Source organism: Physella acuta, unplaced genomic scaffold (genome assembly GCF_028476545.2).
Source record: "Physella acuta isolate Inbredline_101_S28 unplaced genomic scaffold, ASM2847654v3 ptg000747l, whole genome shotgun sequence".
Classification (NCBI taxonomy): domain Eukaryota; kingdom Metazoa; phylum Mollusca; class Gastropoda; family Physidae; genus Physella; species Physella acuta.
Genome location: NW_026732265.1, coordinates 46,598 through 72,075, shown reverse-complemented (window position 1 = coordinate 72,075; position 25,478 = coordinate 46,598). Strand labels below are relative to the sequence as shown.

General features: G+C 41.1%; 1 protein-coding gene across 5 annotated transcripts in view; it reads right to left on the bottom strand.

The window, feature by feature from the left end:
* The window catches only part of LOC131950253 (uncharacterized), a 71,710-nt gene that overhangs the window by 12,436 nt on the left and 33,796 nt on the right, over window positions 1-25,478 (bottom strand). Inside the window, exon 1 of one of the 5 annotated variants that reach the window (XM_059312328.1) lies at window positions 16,425-16,639. The exons of 1 other annotated variant lie outside the window; for it this stretch is intronic. The gene's annotated coding sequence lies outside the window, so the exon portion shown is untranslated. Of the gene's footprint in view, window positions 1-1,065; window positions 1,215-5,208; window positions 5,560-6,756; window positions 6,911-16,424; window positions 16,640-25,478 lie in introns of those variants that run through there. 3 more of the 5 variants (XM_059312327.1, XM_059312329.1, XM_059312330.1) reach the window with 3 other exon arrangements.

The window sequence follows — 25,478 nt, the reverse complement described above, 5'->3', positions numbered from 1 at the left end:
CGCCAAACTCTACACACCAAACTCTACACACCAGACTCTACACACCCAAACTCTACACACCATACTCTACACACCAAACTCTACACACCAAACTCTACACACCAAACTACACACCAAACTCTACACACCAAACTCTACACACCATACTCTACACACCAAACTCTACACACCAAAATACACACCAAACTCTACACACCAAACTCTACACACCATACTCTACACACCAAACTCTACACACCAAACTCTACACACCAAACTACACACCAAACTCTACACACCAAACTCTACACACCATACTCTATACACCAAACTCTACACCAGCCTTCCATGACCGGCGTCCCGACACATTAACATACGTCGTCACGCTCTGATAAACCCCCCACCTGTTTCTTCACGTTCCAATGTCAACCTTTAACACAACAGGCCCACGGCAGTTGACTTTACCTGTCCCATGTTTACAACTAACTCAATGACAATCCAAATCGAACAGTTTACTAACGGCCAAGTAGGAATTTACCTGACCAGTTTTACATGATAAAAAATTGCTAACTGGCAACACATAACTAAAATGTTGACCTGTCTAAAAGATTGTCCTTCAGTTTAAATTAACACTCATTTGAAATAAAGCTTCGTGATATTGAATACAACCCCACTTCCACCGATTTTTTTTAATGTGGTCGTTAGACAGATAAATAGAGAATACCATAACAACTAATTAATTTTAATTATGCGACATTTTATTTAAGGTAATTTAAGGTACTTTTTAAAAAATAGTTGATGTTTACAAACGGATTATTATTCTAAGCCAAATTATATTACACTTACAACAAGCATTGGTCTAATTACAATGTGAACACTTATTAACGACCATTTGAGGAATGTTATTGTCCATGTGACAATTTTAGGACAGATTGAGAATCGTTAGAATGTTAAGTCAACTAACGGAATTATAACAGCACTTTTCATTTAGACCTACTATCGAATTATTTAAAAATACACTCGAAATAAATTCTTACAAGTTCTCGATACTTAACAAAATCAATATTCTACCTACATAGTACTTACTGTGTTTGCGTGTATATAGACAGTAGAACAACAATAATTGTGTAAATATCCAAAGTAGACCTTATCACAGTACCAGGTTTTGGTATTGTAATGTGACTGCTGTTGCCATTAATAGAACACAAGTCTCCCAGCAAGTGATTGAGACCCGGACATTTTTACACGGATACAAAACACGGTGTCACCGGTTCAATGGATTTGTTAAATGGAGGTGAAGAGGGGTGTGGGGAAGCAGTGGTTGGGGTGGGGTGGGTGGGTCGTTTTTAAATGTTATACAACTTTATCAGTAGGTTCAATTGATATATGTATTTATTCGTGTTTGTAGAGGTATGTAGTGTAAACAATATACGGGCTTGTTGAAATACAACAGACGAGATAATAAAAAAATGTTTGGTTATAAAAAAAGGTGTGGTATGGTAGGGATTTAATGTAGTGGGGGTGATGTGTTGGTTGGGGTGTTGTGTTGGTTGGGGTGTTGTATTTTAGGTGTGTTGTTTTAGTTGGGGTGTGGTGTTGGTTGGGGTGTTGTATTTTAGGTGTGTTGTTTTAGTTGGGGTGTGGTGTTGGTTGGGGTGTGGTGTTGGTTGGGGTGTTGTATTTTAGGTGTGTAGTTTTAGTTGGGGTGTGGTGTTGGTTGGGGTGTTGTATTTTAGGTGTGTTGTTTTAGTTGGGGTGTGGTGTTGGTTGGGGTGTTGTATTTTAGTTGTGTAGTTTTAGTTGGGGTGTGGTGTTGGTTGGGGTGTTGTGTTCGTTTGGGTGTTGTATTTTAGGTGTGTAGTTTTAGTTGGGATGTGGTGTTGGTTCGGGTGTTGTATTTTAGGTGTGTAATTTTAGTTGGGGTGTGGTGTTGGTTGGGGTGTTGTATTTTAGGTGTGTAGTTTTAGTTGGGGTGTGGTGTTGGTTGGGGTGTTGTGTTGGTTTGGGTGTTGTATTTTAGGTGTGTAGTTTTAGTTGGGATGTGGTGTTGGTTGGGGTGTTTTTTTTAATGGATGGCGTATTGCTGAGACGTAATGTTTGTTGGGTGTGTAGTGTTTGGGTCAAGGCCATTAACCAACCCCCCCCCCCCGGAGTCATTACCCATATTAATCCCCCCCCCCCCCAATCCTGAAGAACCCTAACCCCAAACCCCAACCTATCGCTAACCCGACCCCCACATCAATCCTAAACCCAACCATAACCCTATCCCTAACTGGCGAAGGGGTTGAGGGGGGGGGGGGGGGGGTATTGAGAATTAATTCGGGGGTTATGTCGGAGGAGGGGGATGTCCGGAGGTAATGTCCTGCTCCGTGGTGTTTCATGGGTGTGGTAGAGGTGTGGTGTTGGTGGGGTTGGTTAGAGTGTGATGTGGTGTTAGTGGGAATGTGGATTTGATGGGGAGTGTGGTGTTGGTGTGGTTGGTTAGAGTTTGATGTGGTGTTAGTGGGAATGTGGATTTGATGGGGAGTGTGGTGTTGGTGTGGTATTTATAAACGTGTGGTATTGTTAGGGTCTATAGCTGATAAGGGTGTGGTGTTGGTGTAGTATTCATAAAAGTGTGGTATTGTTAGGGGTCTATAGCTGATAAAGGTGTGGTCTCGGCAGACATGAGGTATGACACATCTAAAACTACGCGGGAAATCGAAAGTTGGGATTCTAAGAAAAGACTGATAGCGCGCAGGTCGTTTTTTTTTTTAAATTGTTTTTTTTTAAATGTGCGGCATGTGTTCCAGGATACACAGGTTGTATTACAACAGTTGCAGTGTCAGGCAGGGGACAGGTGGGTCGTGGAATAATGGTACCAGGTCATTTAATTTTGCTTGGTATTATATATGCTAAAGACGTGTCTGTGTATGTGTGTGTGTCATATGTGTGTGTCATATGTGTGTAGCTGAGTTTGTGTTTAAATCTAGCTGTGTTTACTCGCATGTGTGTGTATGTGTTTTTGCGTGTGTATTTAAGTGTTGATGTTTGTGGTATGAACACGTGTATGTTTGTGTGTGCATGTGTGTACGTGTTTTTGTGTGTGTGTGTTTGTGTGTGTGTTCATTAAGATGTACTTTAGGTGATGATTACGTGATAAGCCTCGAGGTTACTATCAGCGGCTGGCGACCAATGCAGAAGTATGTTCCATTGTTTACGTTAGATAACTTCAGTACTTTTGTCTTAACTAGTAGCCTTGTGGTGTTGTGGTGTTGGTAGCCTGTGGTGTTGAGGGGTTGGTAGCTGGTAGCCTTGTGGCTTTGTGGTGTTGGTAGCTGGTAGCTTTGTGGTGTTGTGGTGTTGGTAGCTGGTAGCCTGTGGTGTTGAGGGGTTGGTAGCTGGTAGCCTTGTGGTGTTGTGGTGTTGGTAGCTGGTAGCCTGTGGTGTTGTGGTGTTGGTAGCCTGTGGTGTTGAGGTGTTGGTAGCTGGTAGCCTTGTGGTGTTGAGGGGTTGGTAGCTGGTAGCCTGTGGTGTTGAGGGGTTGGTAGCTGGTAGCCTTGTGGTGTTGAGGGGTTGGTAGCTGGTAGCCTTGTGGTGTTGAGGGGTTGGTAGCCATGCGGTTTTGATGGGTTGGTAGCTGGTAGCCTATTATGTTTAAGGAATGTTGGATGGTACCCTTTTACTTAAGGAATGGTTGGTTGGTAGCCTTTTTTGTTGAGTGATTGGTGAATGTCTGCTTTATGTGAGCTAACAGCCAAAATGATTAGATGTAATCTGCAAGTATTTAATTTTACACCAGAAAACACATGAGTCAGCTCTCATTGGTACCCGGCAAAGGCCAAGGAAGAACGCATTAGCGATATTAAGACAAAATAAAATGAGCGAATTAATTAAGAACAAATACACACACGACTTCTTATTTCAACTCATTAACGTATGGCCTGTAATTAGTGTAATTAGTGTAATTGTTATCACGTCTCCGTCTTAAGCTGTTAATTTTAAAGACGGCTAATTAAATGACATGCGATTTTGTACAGTTTTATCGCTAATTTCGTCTAACATGCTTATTTTTTTTTTGTAATTAATTAAAAGGTCAACGTTATTACAAAAGTTGGGTGTCGTGTGTTCTTTTAATTGAGGGAAAACATGTTTCCTGTAAACTGCGGCCTCCGATGTTTTATATCGGGGAAAAACAAACACCCAATTAAGCCTCATCAAATGTGGCGTTTAAAAATAGAAGAAAAGATAAACGAATGACCGCCAGGATGATATATGGGGTGGGGGTTGGGTGGGGTGTTAATCTGACCAATGAAAATCTACTGATCAGCTAATAATAGCGCTGACGTCAACGGTTTTTTAAATACAAATAGTGTGACGTCATGAACTATCTGTATTAAAAAAAAAAACAACGCGTCATTCGGTTTACAACTAGATCTAGGGGCTACATTTTTAAACCCAAAAAAAAAAACAAGTGAGCTTAGGAAATGTGCGCAGAGTTACTTCCAGGCATCTCTTCGGGGTAAGAAAGTCTACTGTCGCCCCCCCCCCCCCCCCCCGAACGAAAAGGATTTATATAGAAAACATACTTTTACCAGTCTCCGCCCCCCCCCCCTCCAAATATCAAAAGAAAAACGTCTGGAGGAAACACTGAATGTGTTCGTGATTGTGCGTATGTGTTGTGTGTGTGTGTGTGCGTGTTTTATTTATGCTTGTATTAAGAAAACTTTAAAAAATAAATCGAGGCTATTTATAGCTTAATATCTGTGTTAATTAGTTGAGTGTCAACGGCCTACCACAACAGGTTGTTCAATATGGGGGGAGGGGGGGGGAGAGAAGGGCGGTAATACGTCAGTAGAGGGGGTATTTTAAGCCCGCCAACGCCTATTTAAACGTCTGCCCATTTCACAACACAGCGTTAGATCTATACCTGCGCTCTCTTCTGCGATTTTAAAATAACAGGATCGTGTGTATGTAGGCTACATGGTCGTGAAGATTGGAAATTTGATTCCTAGAGTTAATTTTCTAATTAACAATACAGTACAGATTTTATTTTTTAATTAGCAATTCGATAAAGGTTTCTAGATCTAGTTATTTAAATTTTATTATTTTATATTTGGAATAGATAAGTCGTCTTAAAATTGGCTAAAAATACATGGTTATTTATAGATCAACCTAAATAATAACATAATGTTAACAAAAAAAAAGTAATAGTAAAATTGATTAGCTTAATCTAATTAAATGTCTGACCTTTTTAATTACTTTGAAAAACTTGTAACGTATCCTCACATTACATACATGTGCCCAGTGAAACCAGAACAGAATTTGTTGTTGAAACAAGTTCTTCACTTGAAACTGATGTGCCGTAATTTCCTCTTGCTAAAATCCTCGCTACACTGTACGATTCAATTGTACACTATTTTAAACACACAGAACTCGGGTATTTTCTATCTAAAATGTACACACGATCTTTGTAGCACAATGATATACTCCAATGATGTAGGCCTATATAATATCGTTATAACACAATCATATAAGCCTAACCTAAAATGAAGACAGTTTTGTTATAGTCCATTCTACTACTATAAAATTTACACGAAACACAACATACGACCCGCGCAGTTATAAAATAATGTCAGTTGGAAGAAATGCAAGTTTCGCAACGTCACACGTTCGGCCGAGCGAACGGCCAAGAAAACGTACTTTTTATTGGCGGCCATCACGGTGCTTTGTTTACAGTTGTTGCAGACGGTATACTATCAGAGTTGTCGCACATTTCAGCACGCAGCATTTTTTTTTTGTTACCTTTTTGTAACAATGGCCGAGAAAGGCATGCGCGAAACAATGAACAAATGATAGGTGGGTTGTTTTTTTTAATGTTCATGTCAAGACTTTGTGGACTGTTTCATTTTTAATAGGAAATGATTTTGGTACTGGGCACGTATAAAGGTTGATTGTATGTTAATGTGTTAAGGAAATTTAACATATAGAATTTGTGGTTTGTAGGTTTTGTTGATAGGGTAGTAGGTTTATAGACAAGTTTGATTGGCATGTTTGTAGGTTTTATTGGCAGGTTTCTGGGTTTCGTTGATAGGGTAGTATGTTTAGTTAGTAGACATGTTTGATTGACATATTTGTATGTTTGATAGGTTAGTAGGTTTGTTGACAGAGTGATAGGTTTGGTGGACATGTTTGCAGGTTTAGTGTACATGTTTGTAGGTTTAGCTGACAGGTTTTTAGATTTTGTTAACATGTTTATACGAATAGTTGACCTATTTGTAAGTTGTCAACAGACTGATTTGTCACATCTTAGGTGTGTAACTATAAACTACTACAGAAAACATTAAGGCAAACATAAACTAGCCCAGCTCGCCAGTTGAAGAAGAAAGTTTTTAAACAATTGGCACCGGATAAAAATAAAAGTAGGACTTCTATCACCGTGTCGTTTTATAAACTTTTTATAAACTTTTTTAGTAGACTGTAGAGTAATGGGAAAGTTGATGTGGAATATTTAGCATATGGGGTAGCATAGGGAATAAACCATTCTATCAAATTATTGAGGGGGGTGGGGGGTAGCTATTTTATAAGGATTAACAGATCAGCTAATATGTGAGAGGTTTTTTTTTTTACATGAAAAGCAGGAATTGTTTTCATTTAATTCACTCTTGGCGTGTAGGGTAGGTATTCTATAAGGATAAAGAGATAAGCTACTACATGAATTTTTTACATGAAATACAGAAGCTCTTATTATTATAAAATCACTCTTGACGAATAAATAAATAAAACAATTTAACTCACCAAAGGTTCAATTATAACAATAATCCTAGATTTAAATACAACACAGTCCAACGACCTTATCCCAAACGACCGTATCCCAACGACCTTATCCCATCAGCGAATGACAATCTGGAATCGCAAGACTACATCCTTGTTGTAGAGAACGGTGACGCCCGGCCAAACTTTAGCCCCAATACGTGTTGTATCGCTGTTTATGATCTGTGTGCCACAACACTGTGTTAGAGGCTATGTCTTTATACAACACGATCTTTCTATTGCGTTGTATGACTTGTGGTCTGGATGGTTCATTTAAGTGTAATTGGGCACTGTTCGCTTAGCCGTACCTCGTTATGTTTTATGAAGGTTTTATGTGCCGTACTAAAAGTAAGCCGACGTTATGGTTGTTCGGGAATTTTCGTTTTAAATTAATCGGCATATAAATTATGTAGTAGGTGGTGGGTTGATTGGAGGTGGGGGTGGGAGGGGGAGCAAGGGCCTATTTTGATACGACACCAAGGATTAAAATGTGTAAATACGGTCGCGTAACGTATCTCTGTAAAAAAAAAACGAACTCAAGTTAAATCGGGAGCTTAAACTTTAATGAGTTAAATCCTAGTCTTAACCAAAAATTTTAGCTTGTTCTCTAGCGGGTGGGCTAAGCATGGAGTACCTTTCGTTTTCTGCGCGTTAGATATTTAAGGCGGTGGGCGGAGCTAAGAGTAAATGTAGGTCAATGTTGTTTTTAAAGGGGGGGGGGACACTACGTCATGTTTGTCCGACAGGTCACGGCTGATTCTTTTGTCAACTTTTGAAAGACCGGCAGCCGGCAGAACACGCTGACCGGCAGACGTGACGGACGACTGGACTTCCGGGAACTGTAAGACAGGAACTGGTTCCCGCCACATACATACACACACGCACACATACAAATATACACACAAATACACACACACGCATACATACACACACACGCATACACACCCACACCCCTGGTCACGTGTGGTGTGTGTGTGTGGGGGGGGGATGATGAATAGCAGTGTTTCTTTCAGATTTTATTTTCTCAAGGAGGGTCGCACTTGAAACTTTCAGGGGTGAAGGGGTGGGGGCGGACTTAAAATTCCGTGGGTAGGGGGACTGGGAGACGGACACTGGTAAAAGTTCATACTTTCAAAATAAATTTTATTTCGTTCTGGGGTAAGGGCGGCGGTAAAGAGTTGTCTGAAAGAAACTCAGCTTACTCTAATGGTTTAGAACTGTGTACTCAGTGCCGGTCACACACTTAATTCAGTACCGTCACTCATGCACTCAGTACTAGTTAAGTGTGTACTCAGTACCGACCATACATTACAATCATAAAAAAATAAAAAATAAAACTTGCCCAATTGAGTTAGCATCGAAAACCTGCCCAAGCCTAAACCTTAACCCAAACTCAACCCCTGAACTAAAACCTAATCATCCTACTAGCCCCCCCCCCTCTAAAACAAACCCCCCTCCCCCTCTAAATCAAACCTCACCCCTCAACCCCCTGTGTCGCCAGTCTTAAGTAAACACCGTAATAGCCGACAAGACGAATTAATGATTTTTCCAGCAATTAAATATTAACGACAGAAGCACGCTCGCGGTGCCCGGTGTATTTAAACCTCACTCTAAACACGCTAGCACTTTCCAGAAGATATTTGGGTGTCACACGTAGCCCTATTTTTAGCGACTAAAAACCGCATTATCTTGCATTTGAAAAACTATTTATAGTTTTAAAAAGTAGACGTACGAAGATTTGTTTACTGTAATTGAATGCTCTTGTTTTCGCATGCGCTAGTCTATGTTTGTACAGTAAACATTTTAAAAATTCAACCATTCGTATTTTTTCTTTAGGTTATAGTGTTATGCGCAGATTGTATTGCTATCTTATCTAATTTTAGGTAGGCCAAAACCAGTAGCGTAGCGAGGGGGGGGGGGGGGGGGCGGGGGGGACATATGTCCCCGGGCGCCGACCTTAGGGGGGGGGGCGCCAAATTGAAAGTTTGAGGGGGGGGGTGCAAATCAAAAGTTCGAGGGGGGGGGGGTGCAAATCGAAAGTTTGAGGGGGGGGGTGCAAATGAAAAGTTCGAGGGGGGGTGCAAATCGAAAATTTGCTCCTAAGGGGTGCCAAATTGAAAGTATGTCCCCGGGCGCCGGGAAGGGTCGCTACGCCTCTGGCCAAAACAAACATGGAAAAGATGAAATGTCAGTGAAGCAGAAGCACCTGGAATGACATGGACTCAACTTAGAGGAATTGCCCAGAACAGAGTATAATGGAGAGGTGTAGTTGTGTCCCTTTGCTACACGAGAGACCCACATAAATGATGATGAGGATGATGGTGATGATTATGATTTTATCTAGTTATATCGAACTAGTAATTGTTTTGTAGGTTAAAATGTAATTTGTTTTTCGTGTAGTGTAATTTGCTACTTTTTATTGTGATGCATAATCAGACAATATTTCTCGTTAATATAAGCCTACACAGAATATAATTTTTTTTTTTAAAAAGGACAAAAACGATATTTTAAAGGAGCCGTCACTTTGCCGGAATTTTCCGGCTTTTTAGTCTGGAAATTGGTCTCAGTTATCGTGTGATCAACTAGTGAAATTATATTAGGTGAAATTCATGTGTCTTCATGTGGTGTGTGTGTGTGTTCTCATGTGGTGTGTGTGTGTGTATATATGTGTGTGTGTGACTGCATGTGTAGACCAATCAGCTTTCAATATCCTATCTACACAATATTTTTTACCATAGCTTAGTAGATTCGAAAAATTATATTTTGGGGGATTCCCCGCAATCAGCCAAAGATCTAATTGAGGCATGGTGGCCAAAATTTTGTGTGACAGCGGGCAGACCACAAAGGGAGATAACTTAGAACCTGATCGTAGATTAGCTCCCTTGGGGTGAAAATGTGCATTTAAAACACGGGATAGGGGAGGGGGAAGAGGGGAAGCCAAGGCTTAATGGCTTTACTTACAAGTAAGTTGATACATTAGGTATGCCATAGTTGTTTTTTATGTCGCCTAAGGTTGGCCATGCAGGTATTTCAAGAGATTGTGTTGCTTGGGTCACGGAAACAAAGGTTGATGGTGTGGTCTGTTCTGGTTACATACAGACAGGATAGGGGGGGGGGGGAGATTGTACGGGGGGGGGGGGGAATGTTAGATTTGGTAAACAAATTTAAAAAAAAAAAACATTTCTGTTTTACTCATGAGAGAAAGCTTTCTGAAATAACCACGACTCGAATTAGCGCTGACTCGCACGACTATCATCAGCATTGACTCCCATGTGCATAAACCCCCATGACTTGCATGGCTCCCATTTCCCCATGACTCCCATTGCCCTATGACTCCCATTCCCCCATGACTCCCATTCCCCCATAACTCCCATTCCCCCATAACTCCCATTCCCCCATGACTACCATTCCCCCATTCCCCCATGACTCCCATTCCTCCATTCCCCCATGACTACCATTCCCCCATTCCCCCATGACTCCCATTCCCCCCATTCCCCACATTCCCCCATGACTCCCATTCCCCTATGACTCCCATTCCACCATGACTACCATTCCCCCATGACTCCCATTCCCCCATGACGCCCATTCCCCCATGACTCCCATTCCCCCATGACTCCCATTCCTCTATGACTCCCATTCCCCCATGACTCCCATTCCCCCATGACTCCCATTCCCCCATGACTCTCATTCCCCAATGACTCCCATTCCCCCCTGACTCCCATTGCCCTTTCAAATAAGCGACAATACCAACATCTGATAACAGAAACGTGCGTCAGAAAACAAAGCTATGTTTCCGGGAAAAAAAAACCCACTTATCGTCTCCTTTGACCCCCTACCTTTGTGTTTTAGCCAATTAATTAACAGCGACCACTGATTAGGTACCTAGTCTCACAGTTACCTGATACAGGAAACAGAGCCAGCGCGTGGTACAGATTCTACCAATTAGTCGGGACCAAAACAAACTGATCACGTGGTACGTGGTTTATCTGCAGGGGATAAGTTCGGGGGTAAACGGCGGAAATGTCAAGTACTAGCATCTGTAGGGGGTTGGGTACGGGGGGGGGGGTAAGGACGTGATTCTTAGGTGGGGTAGGGGTGAATGGAGGGGGGGGTAAAGTCGTGATTCTATGGTGGGGAAGGGATGAATGGAGGGGGGGGGTAAAGTCGTGATTCTATGGTGGGGAAGGGATGAATGGAGGGGGGGGGGTAAAGTCGTGATTCTATGGTGGGGAAGGGGTGAATGGGGGAAGGAAGGTAAAGTCTGGATTCTTGGATGGGGTGGGGGTGAATGGGGGGGGGGCAAAGTCGTGATTCTATGGTGGGGGAGGCTGACAGGTGGGGGGGGGATGTGGTGATTCTTGGATGGGATGGGGTGCCAGGGGGTAGAGTGATTCTTGGGTGGGTTAGGGGCGAATAGGGGGGGGGGAGGTATGCGATTCTGGATGGAGTCGGCGTGGTCGAGTCGGTAAAGCTCATGGTTGTTAAACCGAAAAGTTTCGAGTACGAACCCTCGGGCAGATGAGGCTAGACAGCTGGGGACAGCAGCTCTTCTAACAGAGCTAACTCAAACAACTGCTGCCTTGTAGTTTGTTCTTGGTTGGACAAAGGCTATGGAAGGAAGCAAATCCAAAAAGAAAAGCGGGCTGAAATTGGAGTCAACGACATATATAGCGCAGAAGAAGTTGACACGTAACTTAGTGAATCTCTCCCAACACTAAAAATTAAGAACACAGAAGAAGAAAGGATTGAGTGTGGCTGACATGGGGGTGATTCTTGGATGGTTGGGGGGGGGGGTGACGAAGGGGGGATGGTGACGAGGTTGGTGTCGTAATACTTGGACAATAGAAAACGAGATTAAAAAAAAAACAATAGATGGTCTCCCCTTAATACTTCGTATCAAATAAAGGGAACCAACTCGTCTAGTTGCACCTTCAAATTTATTTACACGCGCTTGTCGCTAGGATTACAGTCGGGGAATGACACATAAAACCAGTTCAAACCACAATTCAGTTCCGCCCATCTGTCCTCCCCTCTTTACAAGTGAACACTGTGTTTTATCGCCTGAAGCACATAAACACACTTTTAAAATACATCGACGGTCGTAACAGAGCAGCAATTATCGATAACCTTCTAACCAAGATAAGGTGGCCATGTTCTTTAACCTGTGGCGATGCAGTACCCCACCCCTCAGTGAAAAAGGGAAACAGTTTACGGTGAGATAGTCTATAGGTGTAATCCACCCAGTTACTGAGGACAGGGTACCAAAATATATTGGTGGTGGTAAGGGTTAAATACCTGTGGGTGGGTGCCCACGTAGATCCTGGCGGATTAACTACTAATCTGGCATCATTTAGACTAGTAGATAAATTACGCCATAGTTCATCGGCTGCCTTCACGTTTGGGTAAATACCTTAACGGACGCCGGCAATATCGGAGTGGTCTAGCGGTAGAGAGCTGGACTGCTAACCCTTCGAATCCGGGTTCAAGTCAACAGACCGTCCCTGAGTCCATCCAACTGATGGGTAGGCCTACCTAACTTACGTTAGGGAAAGTAAAGGCGGCTGGGCATAGTGCTGACATACTATCTCTTCATATGCCGAGGTCACAGAAACAAGTGAACTCTACCACTTGCCCTATATACCGTCAGGTTTGAAAGGGAAACTTTACTTTTTTTTTTATAGTTCATCGGCTGCCTTCACGTTTGGGTCTTTACCCCCGCGGACGCCGGCAATATCCGTCTAGATACAAGGCTGGGAGTAGGTGCAGTAGATCCAAGGTGGTGTAGGTGCAGTAGATCCAAGGTGGGGTAGGTGCAGTAGATCCAAGGTGGGGTAGGTGCAGTAGATACACTCAGACAGTACTTATAGTGCAGAGGAAAGTGATTGGTAGATGAAGTAGAGTTCATCGAGTTACTTGGACGTGGCCACGGCATAAGAAGTGATTAAGAAGGTGGTACATTCCTTCATGTTCATATTCATATAGAATGTGACAAAAGAAGATACGAATGTGACAGATAGTGACAAGAATGTGATACCAAGTTGTAGTTATAAATTGTCACAAAATAGTATGTATGAGTGTGTGACACAAAAGGATAATTATGAAAGTGACATAACATGGTAGGGATGAATGTGACATAAAAATGGGTATGTATAAGTGTGACACAAAAAGGGGTAGGAATGAATGTGACACAAACGTTATAAAAAGCCTAGCATCAATGCTACACGTCGTTATCATAAAGAAGAAAATTTCGGTATAGATCTGACACAGTTATACGCATGCGTCAACAGCTTTCGAAATGTCAGGGCTGCAGGCAGTGAGATAGTTGCGTCTTGTTGACTCGTGGACTAGTTATCAGATCAATAGGGTAGGGGGGGGGGGGGAGACAGGCTACAGGTAACATAGTTGGTGGATATAAGACTACAGGTAAGTCCGGCTGGTGGATATAAGACTACATGTAATCGGGCTGGTGGATATAAGGCTACAGGGAATGCAGACGATGGATTTAAGACAGGCTATAATGGAAATATAATAGGGCAAGCAATCTACAGAGGGGCTAATCCTCTGCTTTGAGACTAGCTCTCATCCGAGCTCTGACGAGTAAAAAAAAATCAGAAGAAAAAAAACGTGAAGGGGGCATTGGGGGGCGGGGGGTTACTTAAGGTGAAGTAGAACAGCAACAGATGGATCATCAACACCCTACAGGCACAGTGTGATGTGTCAATCCTTACATACATACATACATACTTACATTTATGTACACCCCCAGGGGACACAATTTGATGTGTCAATCGTTACATACATACATACATACATACGTTCATATATACACAAACAGGTATATTGTGATGTGTCAATCCTTATATATATAGTATGTATGTATGTATATATATATAGTATGTATGTATGTATATATATATATATATATATATATATATATATATATATATATATATATATATATATATATATATATATATATATATGTGTGTGTGTGTGTGTGTGTGTGTATATATATATATACACATATATATATATATATATATATATACACATATATATATATACACATATATATATATACACATATATATATATACACATATATATATATACACATATATATATATACACATATATATACATATATATATATATATATATATATATATATATATATATACGTCAACCCATTGAAGCACATTGCGATATACACACAGGCTCATAATATATGCACAACTTAAACAAGAAGGCATGTATAGATGACTAGGATGAAGAAAGGGCAGGTTACGATACACGCCTAGTTCGTCATGGATGAATCACGCACGTTTTTAAAGGTGAATATTGGACCAGTGAAATGAAGGAGAGAGTGTTGACAAGTGGAGGGGGGGGAGGGGTGGACTTGGGGGGGGGGGCAAAGTCAAAGGTGTATAAGGTATACGTGAAGCATGTCTTACACAACACTATGTAACAGTGACGTGATAAGTATCATGCTTCAAACATGTTTTTATTTATTCAGCGGTCTCTTGTCTAACGTTGTGTTTGCCCTTTTGAAACTCAATAATTCACAGTGTGTGTTTGTCTTAATGGCGCCACAAGGCAAGGTGCGAGGGGTGCGGCCCACACTGGGTGTCATCGTTTAGAGTGGAGGGAGGGGGGGGGTCACCACGAAAAAAAAATCGTTACATTTACTGTCGAAATTAAAAAAAAAATCCAGCTAAGATGAGAGGGGAGAGGGGTGACACTAAACCGAAGATGCAAATTTGATGGTGATGGGGGGGGGGGGACTCGCTGAGTTACCGCACCGGGTGACATCCTACCTAGTGACTCCGCGGTTTTGTCTGTTCTTGTGTATATTTGTACGTCTTCGTGTGTCTGACTTCATTTATTTAATTCAATATGTTTTATATACATATACCCTTTTTATATTGTTTCTTTTTTTTTTTTAGTTTATTTTTGGATACATAAATGTTTATAAGAGCGTTTTGAGTGTTTGTATTTTGCTTGCACTTCTCTCTTATTCAGATTCTGCTTAGCCACCCCTAAATTACCCCCCCCCCCCCCACTCCGCAAATTAATTATTTTTTTTGGTTTGTTGAAGGTGTGTTTTATTTTACTTTATTTATAAAAAGTAGTTATCAATAAAGTACTGCGAGATATTGATCCAACCCCATCAACCGCAAAGCGAAAACACTCTAAATGATGAAAGCCGCCTTAATTTCATCAGGTGATATTGTAAAAAAATCCCTTCCAATAGAATCGATACCCTGAAGTATCGAAGCTAATCACATCACCCAACACGGTTGCTGGGAAATCAATAATTCTATAGGATGAAGAAAGGAGAATCGATATCGATTTTTTTCAATGTCCACATACATCGATGTGATTGATTGGAAATAACAACCCTTTTAGTGTATGGGCGTGGTCTTGTTTGACCTTTGAACTCGGTGTTATTAAAGTTTTTAGCAAGTTGTGCATGTTTTTCAAAGTTTTACTTTTTTTGTATTTAGATAGGACAGTTTTTTTAAAATTATATTAGTTTTAATGTATTCCCACTTTGCATACCATTTTATTAAAACAATCCATCAACAATGTTAATGCTTATTTCGTCTTTCAGTAGAGGAAATAAGCAACGCGTTTATTTTTTTCCCCTTACAGGCTATAAGAGAAAATAAATTTCCGCAAACTATAGAAAATAAAAGCTTAGCTTATTTCCTCTACTGTAAGATGAAAATGTTAAATGTGTTATTAAATAAATCAAGAATACCCCCCCCCCCCCCATTAATAAACATTCGATTGAGATCGAGGCTCTAGCCTAGCCAGCATAAATTATTGGCCATACGTGACCTAGCAGGTAAATAAAAGAAAACGAAAGTAGCTCCGTCACTGTATGGGCCAGCAGTGTATTGTTGTATGGGGAATGTCGTGTGTGCTCTGTCAAAGTTTTTTGTTGTCGTATGTCGACTGCTGTCACATGTGGATGTCGTCTGTTAAATGTCGTCTATTGAATTTATTTTTTTCACGTGTAAGAATGCCGTCTGTCAAATGTTTATCATATGATATCTGTTACATTCATCTATCACATGCCATCTGTCACCTGTCATTTATTCCATGTCATATTCACATAGTGTATGTCCTCTATTACATGTTGTCTATCACGTGTCATCTGTCGCATACTACAATGTCGACTGTTAAATGACGCCTGTTAAATGCTTACTATCATTTTTCATATATCACATGTCATCTATCATATGTCGTCTCTCAAATGTCAATCACGTGTCATCAGTCACATGTCATCTGTCATACATCAAATGTCAATCATGTCATCTTCACAAAATGAATCTCCTCCATTACGTGTCGTCTACCACGTCATCTGCCACATGCCATAATGTCATCTGCCAAATGTCGTATGTCATATGTCATCTGTCACACGAATGACAAGCCGGAACACAAATCTACTACATCTCCTAACAGAGAAACTTCTACTGTAGATTCGGGTTCAAATCCTTAATAGCCTAAACAGCTTATCTAAAGCCTAGATCTACTACTAATTCATACATCAATATAGTACATCTAGTTTTTACAAATTATCAAATTATTATTTTACTAAAAAAAAAAATCAATGCTAATTAGTAATTTAAATTCATTCAACTTACTCGTTTGCAAGATCTTTGAATCACTTTATCCAGTTCATAGCGATTTTTTTTTTATTCTATTTTTTTTTTTTTCGCGCGCGATTTCCCCTAAAACGTTAGTTGGCATGTGTCACCAGCCCTACACCCTACGCCCTCCCACAAAACCTGTGGCAATGCATGCAAGCAAACTTAGAAATAGCTAGCGCCGCCGTCTACCAAACGACATCAAAAAGTGTTATTTTTGTGTCAGGTGAAACGGCTCGGTCGTCTGCTTTTAGCGTCTGCCTTATCAGACCGGTCGAATCATTTATTTTTTTTTTTACAACACGGCTGAAGAAAAAAACCACAATGTGAGTTTAATTTTGGCAAGGTAGTTTGATCTGGCCAAGTACACACCGTTCAGGCGAGTAGAAAAGGGGAGGGAATTATTAAGAATTGAATGGTGGAAAAAGTTGTCCCCCCTTAGTGTTTTATTGCTAAGTTCACAATAATACTAAAGCCGCGCGAGGACATTTTTTTTCTGGTGTTGAGATGGGCGGGGTTATGTTCGAGACGGCCGCGGTAATTCATGTACTTTTCTGATTTTACGGGTTTTTTTTTTTTTAAATTCTATCGCAAGCTTTATTTACTATTCAAAGTAAATCTATAGTGGGTTGTTTTTTATTTCAATTATAAAAAAAAAAATATTTTCTTTATTTTCTAAAATCACCTACAGTGTTGGAATTAAAAATCAAGCAACTTTTATCATTTTTTGTCAAACTCTCGCTCATTAACTAGTTGTTTGTTCTGTTTTTTAAATGTTACCAGAGTAATTGTAATTAAAATTGTAGCTGCTAGAAGGTTTAATTCAAAAAGTAATTAAAATTAAAATAGTATTGGTTTCCTGACGTAATATAGAATAGTTTTAGTAAACCTTTAATGAGTATTTATAATTTCTGAATTGAAAAACTTTAAAAATATATCACTAGGAAATCTTCACTCACAAAGATATAGTAGGATTAGGATTTCGTAAGCATTTTAAAATTGTAGTGTCTTTTTAGTGAAAAACGTTATGCCGCATCGACAATAGTTTTTATTGTGGTGTATTTTCTATGTAAAACCTTTAGCTATGTCGACTACAGTTTGTATTGTAGTATCTTTGCTTTTTTTTTTTTTTTGCCGCATTTTGTTTTCATGCAAGCATGAAGACCGATGCGTCACTTAAAGTCAATTAATCGCATTATACAATTATTATAAAACTATAAATTGGAGAGGTTAATTGTACGATTTATACGATTTTCTTTTCAAATCAAAACAATCTTATGCCCATTACATCACTGGCCATGGCCAACCGGATTTTTTCCTGGCGGCCCACCGGAATTTTTTACTTGGGGGGGGGGGGCACCAAGATATTTCCCGTCAGCGGGCCAGTCCACAACTGATTGTGTACAATAACACAGATAATTATTCGGGGAATGGGGTCATCGATAAATGACGTCACGCTTTTTTGGACGATTTTTTTACCCCCCCCCCCCCCGTCACACATTGTCACAATAAGCCAGACCCCCCCCCCCCCCTAAAATGACGTCACACCTCAGTCAACAACCCCCTTCCTCAAAATTGCAGTTGGATTTTTCTTAAAATACCATATTTTTCCGAAATCGTGATGGACTGTCAAAATATAGTATTTTAATCAATTCCTATTATAATTTATTAAAACGCTTTTCTCAAACGTGAAAAAAACGGCTAAATTTCGTTTTCTAACATTGCTTTTTTATAATGTGACGTCACACCATCTGACCCCCCCCCCCCTATTCACACACCGTCACAAAATTACGGATCGCCTCCCCCATACGTACGAGTGTGACGTCATTTTTGGACGACCCCCAATGAACAAATATTGTGTACTCGTGTGCGCAGTATGTGAACCGTTATCACTAAATGAGGCAATTTTATTTTTTTAAATATATTACAGTAAATTTATAATAATGAAAGGCAGGATTTACTGCGCCAATAAAAAAATCAGAACGTGAACATTGTCGAAATATGAATAAAATTTACACCGCACTTATTAAAAGCTACCTAAACGAGCCAATAAAAGAACCATTTCAAAATCGCATCGGAAGAAAACCATAGAGTTAGACCAAGTCATGCGGTGAATCTAAACTATTGTCACCCGTAAAATTTTTACCGCAGACCTTTTGTGTGTGTGCCGTTTCTTACGGTCACCGGGGGGGGGGGTCATTTTATTTTACCGCTAACTATTGTGTGTGCTGTTTTTAACTTTCAAGATTTTTTTTGTATGGGCTAGCATTTTTGTAGGCCTATTGACGACTGACTGACAAATAGGCATTGGATGTAATTATATTAGTTACGTTCACGCAACTATAAAAAACAAGGAATACAATTTAACATCAAATATTTCTATTCATTTCTGAATGGAATGTAAAAAAATCGTTAGCTGAAAGCAAACAATTTTTGCTCCTAATTTGTTTTAATCAAATTTTTTTAAAATTATTTTTTGCTCTGTTTGCACAAAAACAGGTGGCAAGTCACCTCGTCTGCCGCTCGCAGACGACGGGATTTTTCAAGGCTGAGTCGTCTGTTGACGACTGACTGACAAATAGGCATTGAATGTAATTATATTAGTTACGTTCACGCAACTATCAGAGGCATAGCGACCCTTCCCGGTGCCCGGGGACATACTTTCAATTTGGCGCCCCCTTGGGAGCAAATTTTCGATTTGCACCCCCCCTCAAACTTTTCATTTGCACCCCCCCCCCTTCGAACTTTTCATTTGCACCCCCCCCCCCTCAAACTTTCGATTTGCACCCCCCTCGAACTTTTCATTTGCGCCCCCCCCCCTAAGGTCGGCGCCCGGGGACATATGTGTCCCCCCCCCCCCCCGCCCCCCTCGCTACGCTACTGGCAACTATTTTAAAAAAAGGGAATACAATTTAACATCACATATTTCTATTCATTTCTGAATGGAATGTAAAAAAATCGTTAGCTGAAAGCAAACAATTTTTGCTCCTAATTTGTTTTAATCAAATTTTTTTATAAAAATTATTTTTGCTCTGTTTGCACAAAAACAGGTGGCAAGTCACCTCGTCTGCCGCTCGCAGACGACGAGGTTTTTCAAGGCTGAGTTGTTGGCCGTGTATTGGGAAATCATTGGCGTCTGATAGTTAAACCCCTCCCCCCCCCCCCCCCCACACACACACCTACCACCTCCACCCTTCACCAGCCTACGGCACAATTAAAACCTTGATCGATGAGAAAACAGTACTGAAGAATATGTTCAGTTGACTTTTTAAAAAATGTTAATTAATTAATTATGTGCGTTTTGTCAATTAGTAAAATTGCTGACTGCAGTCGCTATTGGCACATTAAATGTTTAGTATGCCTGTCCTGTATTACATTAACACTACGGTGATGAGAGATATAGGCCTATTAATAATATTCATAATATTTTTTAAGAAAAAGTTTTTTTAGGCAACTCTTCGGGAGAATCCCCACCCCCACGCCCCACCCTCCATTGATGAAAAATGAAGAAAAAGTATAATTTATATAAAAATATATATACTTTAAGTAGTACCCCCCCCCCCCCTCATGGAGTAAAATGACTGAAAGAAACACTTATCATAACGTTGAAGTGTGTGAAGGTAACGGCGACCGAAGAACAGTGTTTCTTCCAGACTTTTTTCTCTGGGGGGGGGGGGGCACTTCAAATTTTTGGGGGGGGGCGGTAGATTTTCTTCGGGGGAGGGGGGTGGGACTGCTATTAAAAGTATATATTTTCTATATAAATTATATAAATTTCATTTCGTTCGAAGAGATGCCTGGAAGAAACTCTGCCGAAGAACGGAGCTTGTGTTAGGGGTTATCCATTTATGACGTCCACACGGGGGGGGGGGGGGGAGTCCGAAAAAAAATTGACTTTAGCGGACGCGTATGGACTTTAAAAAGGGAATTAAGTGGATTGTAGTGGACGGGGAGGGGGGGGGGGGGTCGAAAATTATAAAAAAAATTTGGACGTCATAAATGGATGACCTCTTATCATCAACTCGTTTAATGGACATAGTTTGGTCAGAAGGATGAAAAGGTTATGGTAACGGCCGAAAGAGTTTGTCTGCTCTGGTCATCTGATCAATATTTTAAACGTCTGGGAGATGGTCAAGACATTATTTAATCTGGCGTTTTGCAGCGCACTTTTTATATGTCATATTTGTATATGTTGTATGTAGGGTTGCTATAGTGAGACAACCTTGTTTATACTAGGCCTACAAACATGAGCGAGGATTTATCGTGTCTTTTAAAGTCTGAACTGTATGTCAAATTTAAAAAAAAAAAATTGACAGCTAAATATTAAAGTGAAAGCCGGTATTCAAATGGTTTGTGATTAAAAACATCTAATAAAATGTTTTGTGAAAATAAATGTAAATATTTTTTTGCCTTTAATTAAAAATTAAAAAAAAAATGCTTTTAATGTTTATTTCTGTGAAGTGTAAACGCAGTAATATTTGTAAAATTAAATAAACTATTTTACAATTTTTAATTATTTTTTAAATTTTTAAAAAAGAAAATGATACTCTCTTCAATGCTTTTATTATTTTGATGTTGTTTTTTTGTTGTTTTTTTTTTTTTTTTTTTTTTTTTTTTTTTATTTACGGCCAATATGAAAAAAGGCTTTCGTGCCTACCGTTGTTGCCGCTATTGAAGAAATTGATCTGGAGCCGCATGCGGCTCTAGGACTGAATACATGTGGCTCATTGCTTAAGGTTATAACAAGTGGTTGGTTTAAAATATTAGGGTAGAGAGCTCGACTGCTAACCCGAAAGTCTCGAGTTCGAATCCGGGTACAAGTCAGCAGAACGTCGCTGAGTCCACCCAGCTCGGATGGGTACCCACTTCACCTAACTGACCACACTATCCCCTAGTATGCCGAGGTCTTTAAAACAGATGAACTCTACTTCATCTGACCAATGTGTCTTGGGTACGAACGGGGGAAGATGACGATGGTTAAAATATTAATGGGAAATGTAGAACAGCTGTTATTTTTGTGAGTGTCTAGAACTTTAAACCAGGGGTCGGCAACCTTTTGAGACGGAAGAGCCAAAAGTTAAAATTTTGACAATATCCCAGTTTTTAAAGAGCCACTGTTATTTTATTTCAATATTTTATTATTTGATTAGGATTAGGTAAAGAAATTCGATTTGTTATTTAAAATAAATAGCTTTAAATATGAAAAAATATTTATTCATAAAAAACATACACTTGTTTCGCCAGAATAATGAAATTAGTAATCAAAAAATAAAAATATAGGACTATGCCAGTCCACTTTAGAAGCTGTTAATTTTTTTGTTTTAATTTTTTACGGATAACACCGGCTCAAGAGGTGTCTCCCATTAGCCAGACAGGCCTCAGCATGGCAAACTCCGACTAACTGGTTTGGATATCGACTTGATTACCGTGTTTCTGTCACCTCGGTCATTTGGTTCTCACCAGGCTTATCTTCCACCCCACAGAGCCCATGGTAAACTTATACCCCACCGTCCTATACCCGGCTCAACAGTAAGAAGCTAACAAAAACTACGCCACTCACGTCAAATTAATAATTACTGACGGATAGGGAAATGCATTCTAAATTAACATTCCCCAATTAACGATATTCGAAAAAGTCGGCACTTGGGCAGTGGCAAGCATGGAATTCTTGTCACAGGGCAGAGTGTTTTTATCCTGTTTAAACTTGTGTATCCTTACAGTATAATTTTTGTTATGAGTTTTGAAAATAAAATAATGTAACTATTAATTTTTGTGCAAGGAGCTGGAGAGCCGCATCGTGACACCAAAGGAGCTGCATGCGGATCGCGAGCCGCAGGTTGCCGACCCCTGGCCTACATGATGTTATATATATATATATATATATATATATATATATATATATATATATATATATATATATATATATATATATATATATTTATGTTATATATTAAGTAAACTATGTTTTGCTTAAATAATTACGACAAAGTCAAGTATTCATAGCGAACTGTATTTAATCGGAAGTTTTCAAAAGTCTTTAAATATATTACATATTAAAGCTATTCGTTTGTACTTAAACTAGAATCGCATTATAATAGTTTTCGATAAACTAAATACATTTTTGACGATATGATTGTAAGGGAAAAAATACTTTTTAAAAATTTTGCTTGAAATGTTAAGGCCTTGTGCAAATATTCCGTTTTATTAAATATTTATTACTTGTATTTACTGCATTGTAAATTATTTCCCTTGGTCAAATTGCAACTTAAAATGGGAAGGGACTAAGATATATACAAATAACTATGGATACACAATATTTTAAACCGTTTTATGGAACATATTCGTTCAAAAATTAAAAAAAAAGATGAATCAATAAAATAACATAAAAATTAAAAACAATATAACATTTGATATGTTAAACATTAGTGCATATGTTTTGTATCGTTATCATACTTTTCTTAATAACATCCTAAAAATATGTGGTCTGTTTTGTTTTAGTTTTGTAATATGTTATTTGGTGAATTTTCTAATTTTTTGACCAGGTGGTCATGGTGTCTTTATGTTTCAACTTGTTAGTGATTGCTTCCTTTGTAAATAAGTACCTACGTGGGTGAATACGTATACTTGTTTTGTTTTGGTTCACGGTGTAAGTTATATCTACTGACGTGTATTTGGTGTAGACCAGGGGTCGGCAACCTTTTGATACGCTAGAGCCAGAAGTTACAATTTAAAACTTTCCCAGTTTTTAAAGAGCCACAACATTTTTAGTTCAATATTCCGTATTTGATTAGGATTAGGGTCTCCCATTAGCCAGTCAGGTCTCAACACGGTAAACGCCGACTAACTGGCTTGGATATCGGTTTGAATAACTTGAATCGTTCGCTTCTATCCTTTGGTTCTCACCAGGCTTATCTTCCATCAAACTGAACACAGGGTAAACTCGAACCCCACCGTCCAGTAAAAATGAAATTATATAACTATTAATATTTGCGCAAGGAGCTGGAGAGCCGCATCTGGACGTCAAAAGAGCCGCATGCGGCTCGCGAACCGCAGGTTGCCGACCCCTGCTTTAAACCATTGCGCCGAAAACTCTGAATATTTGTAACAAAAAAAAATCAAAACATGGCACTTATTTTTTTTAAGTTGCTAATCGTAGTTCTATAATACGTAATAAGAGGCGTGGAGAGGTGCGTGGGGCTAGGGGGGGGGGGGGGGTCAACAACATCAGCACGTGTGAGTGGAGTTTGCGGACAGATGGTTCATTCCTCTACTCACCAGCTGTTGATTAGATTAGCGCGCGCCGGTCCATTAGACCCTCACCATCTCAGTGTTTACTTAGGACATTGAGCCGAAAACTTGGCCAAGAAAGCCAGCACGCCCATAGATACACACACACAACCCTCGATACTTTCTTATATCTACGCTGGACACTCCCCCCCCCCACCTCAACTTCATACCCCGCATACTTTCCACAGCTTTCGCCTCTACTCACTCATCCGTTACATTCTGAAGTCTACACCGGACACCCACCCATCCCACACCCGATACTTCCCCCTACACCGGACACCCACACACCCGATACTTCACCCTACATCTGACACCCACCCACCGGATACTTCATCAAGTCTACACCGGACACCCACCCATCCTACACCGGACACCCATCCTACACCGGACACCCACCCATCCTACACCGGACACCCACCCATCCCACACCGGACACCCACACATCCTACACCGGACACCCACCCATCCCACACCGGACACCCACCCATCCTACACCGGACACCCACCCATCCTACACCGGACACCCACCCATCCTACACCGGACACCCATCCATCCTACACCGGACACCCACACATCCTACACCGGACACCCACCCATCCTACACCGGACACCCACCCATCCTACACCGGTCACCCACCCATCCTACACCGGACACCCACCCATCCTACACCGGACACCCATCCCACACCGGACACCCATCCTACACCGGACAACCACCCATCCTACACCGGACACCCATCCCACACCGGACACCCATCCTACACCGGACACCCACCCATCCCACACCGGACACCCATCCTACACCGGACACCCACCCATCCTACACCGGACACCCATCCATCCTACACCGGACACCCATCCATCCTACACCGGACACCCATCCATCCTACACCGGACACCCACACATCCTACACCGGACACCCACACATCCTACACCGGACACCCACCCATCCTACACCGGACACCCATCCTACACCGGACACCCACCCATCCTACACCGGACACCCACCCATCCTACACCGGACACCCATCCCACACCGGACACCCATCCTACGCCGGACACCCACCCATCCCACACCGGACACCTACCCATCCCACACCGGACACCCACCCATCCCACACCGGACACCCACCCATCCTACACCGGACACCCATCCATCTTACACCGGACACCCATCCATCCTACATCGGACACCCACCCATCCTACACCGGACACCCACCCATCCTACACCGGACACCCATCCATCCTACAAAGGACACCCACCCATCCAACACCGGACACCCACCCATTCCACACCGGACACCCACCCATCCTACACCGGACACCCATCCTACACCGGACACCCACCCATCCTCCACCGGACACCCACCCATCCTACACCGGACACCCATCCTACACCGGACACCCATCCTACACCGGACACCCATCCTACACCGAACACCCATCCTACACGGGACACCCATCCATCCTACACCGGACACCCACCCATCCTACACCGGACACCCATCCATCCTACACCGGACACCCACCCATCCCACACCGGACATTCACCCATCCTACACCGGACACCCATCCTACACCGGACACCCATCCTACACCGGACACCCATCCTACACCGGACACCCATCCTACACCGGACACCCATCCATCCTACACCGGACACCCACCCATCCCACACCGGACACCCACACATTCCACACCGGACACCCACCCATCCCACACCGGACACCCACCCATCCTACACCGGACACCCACCCATCC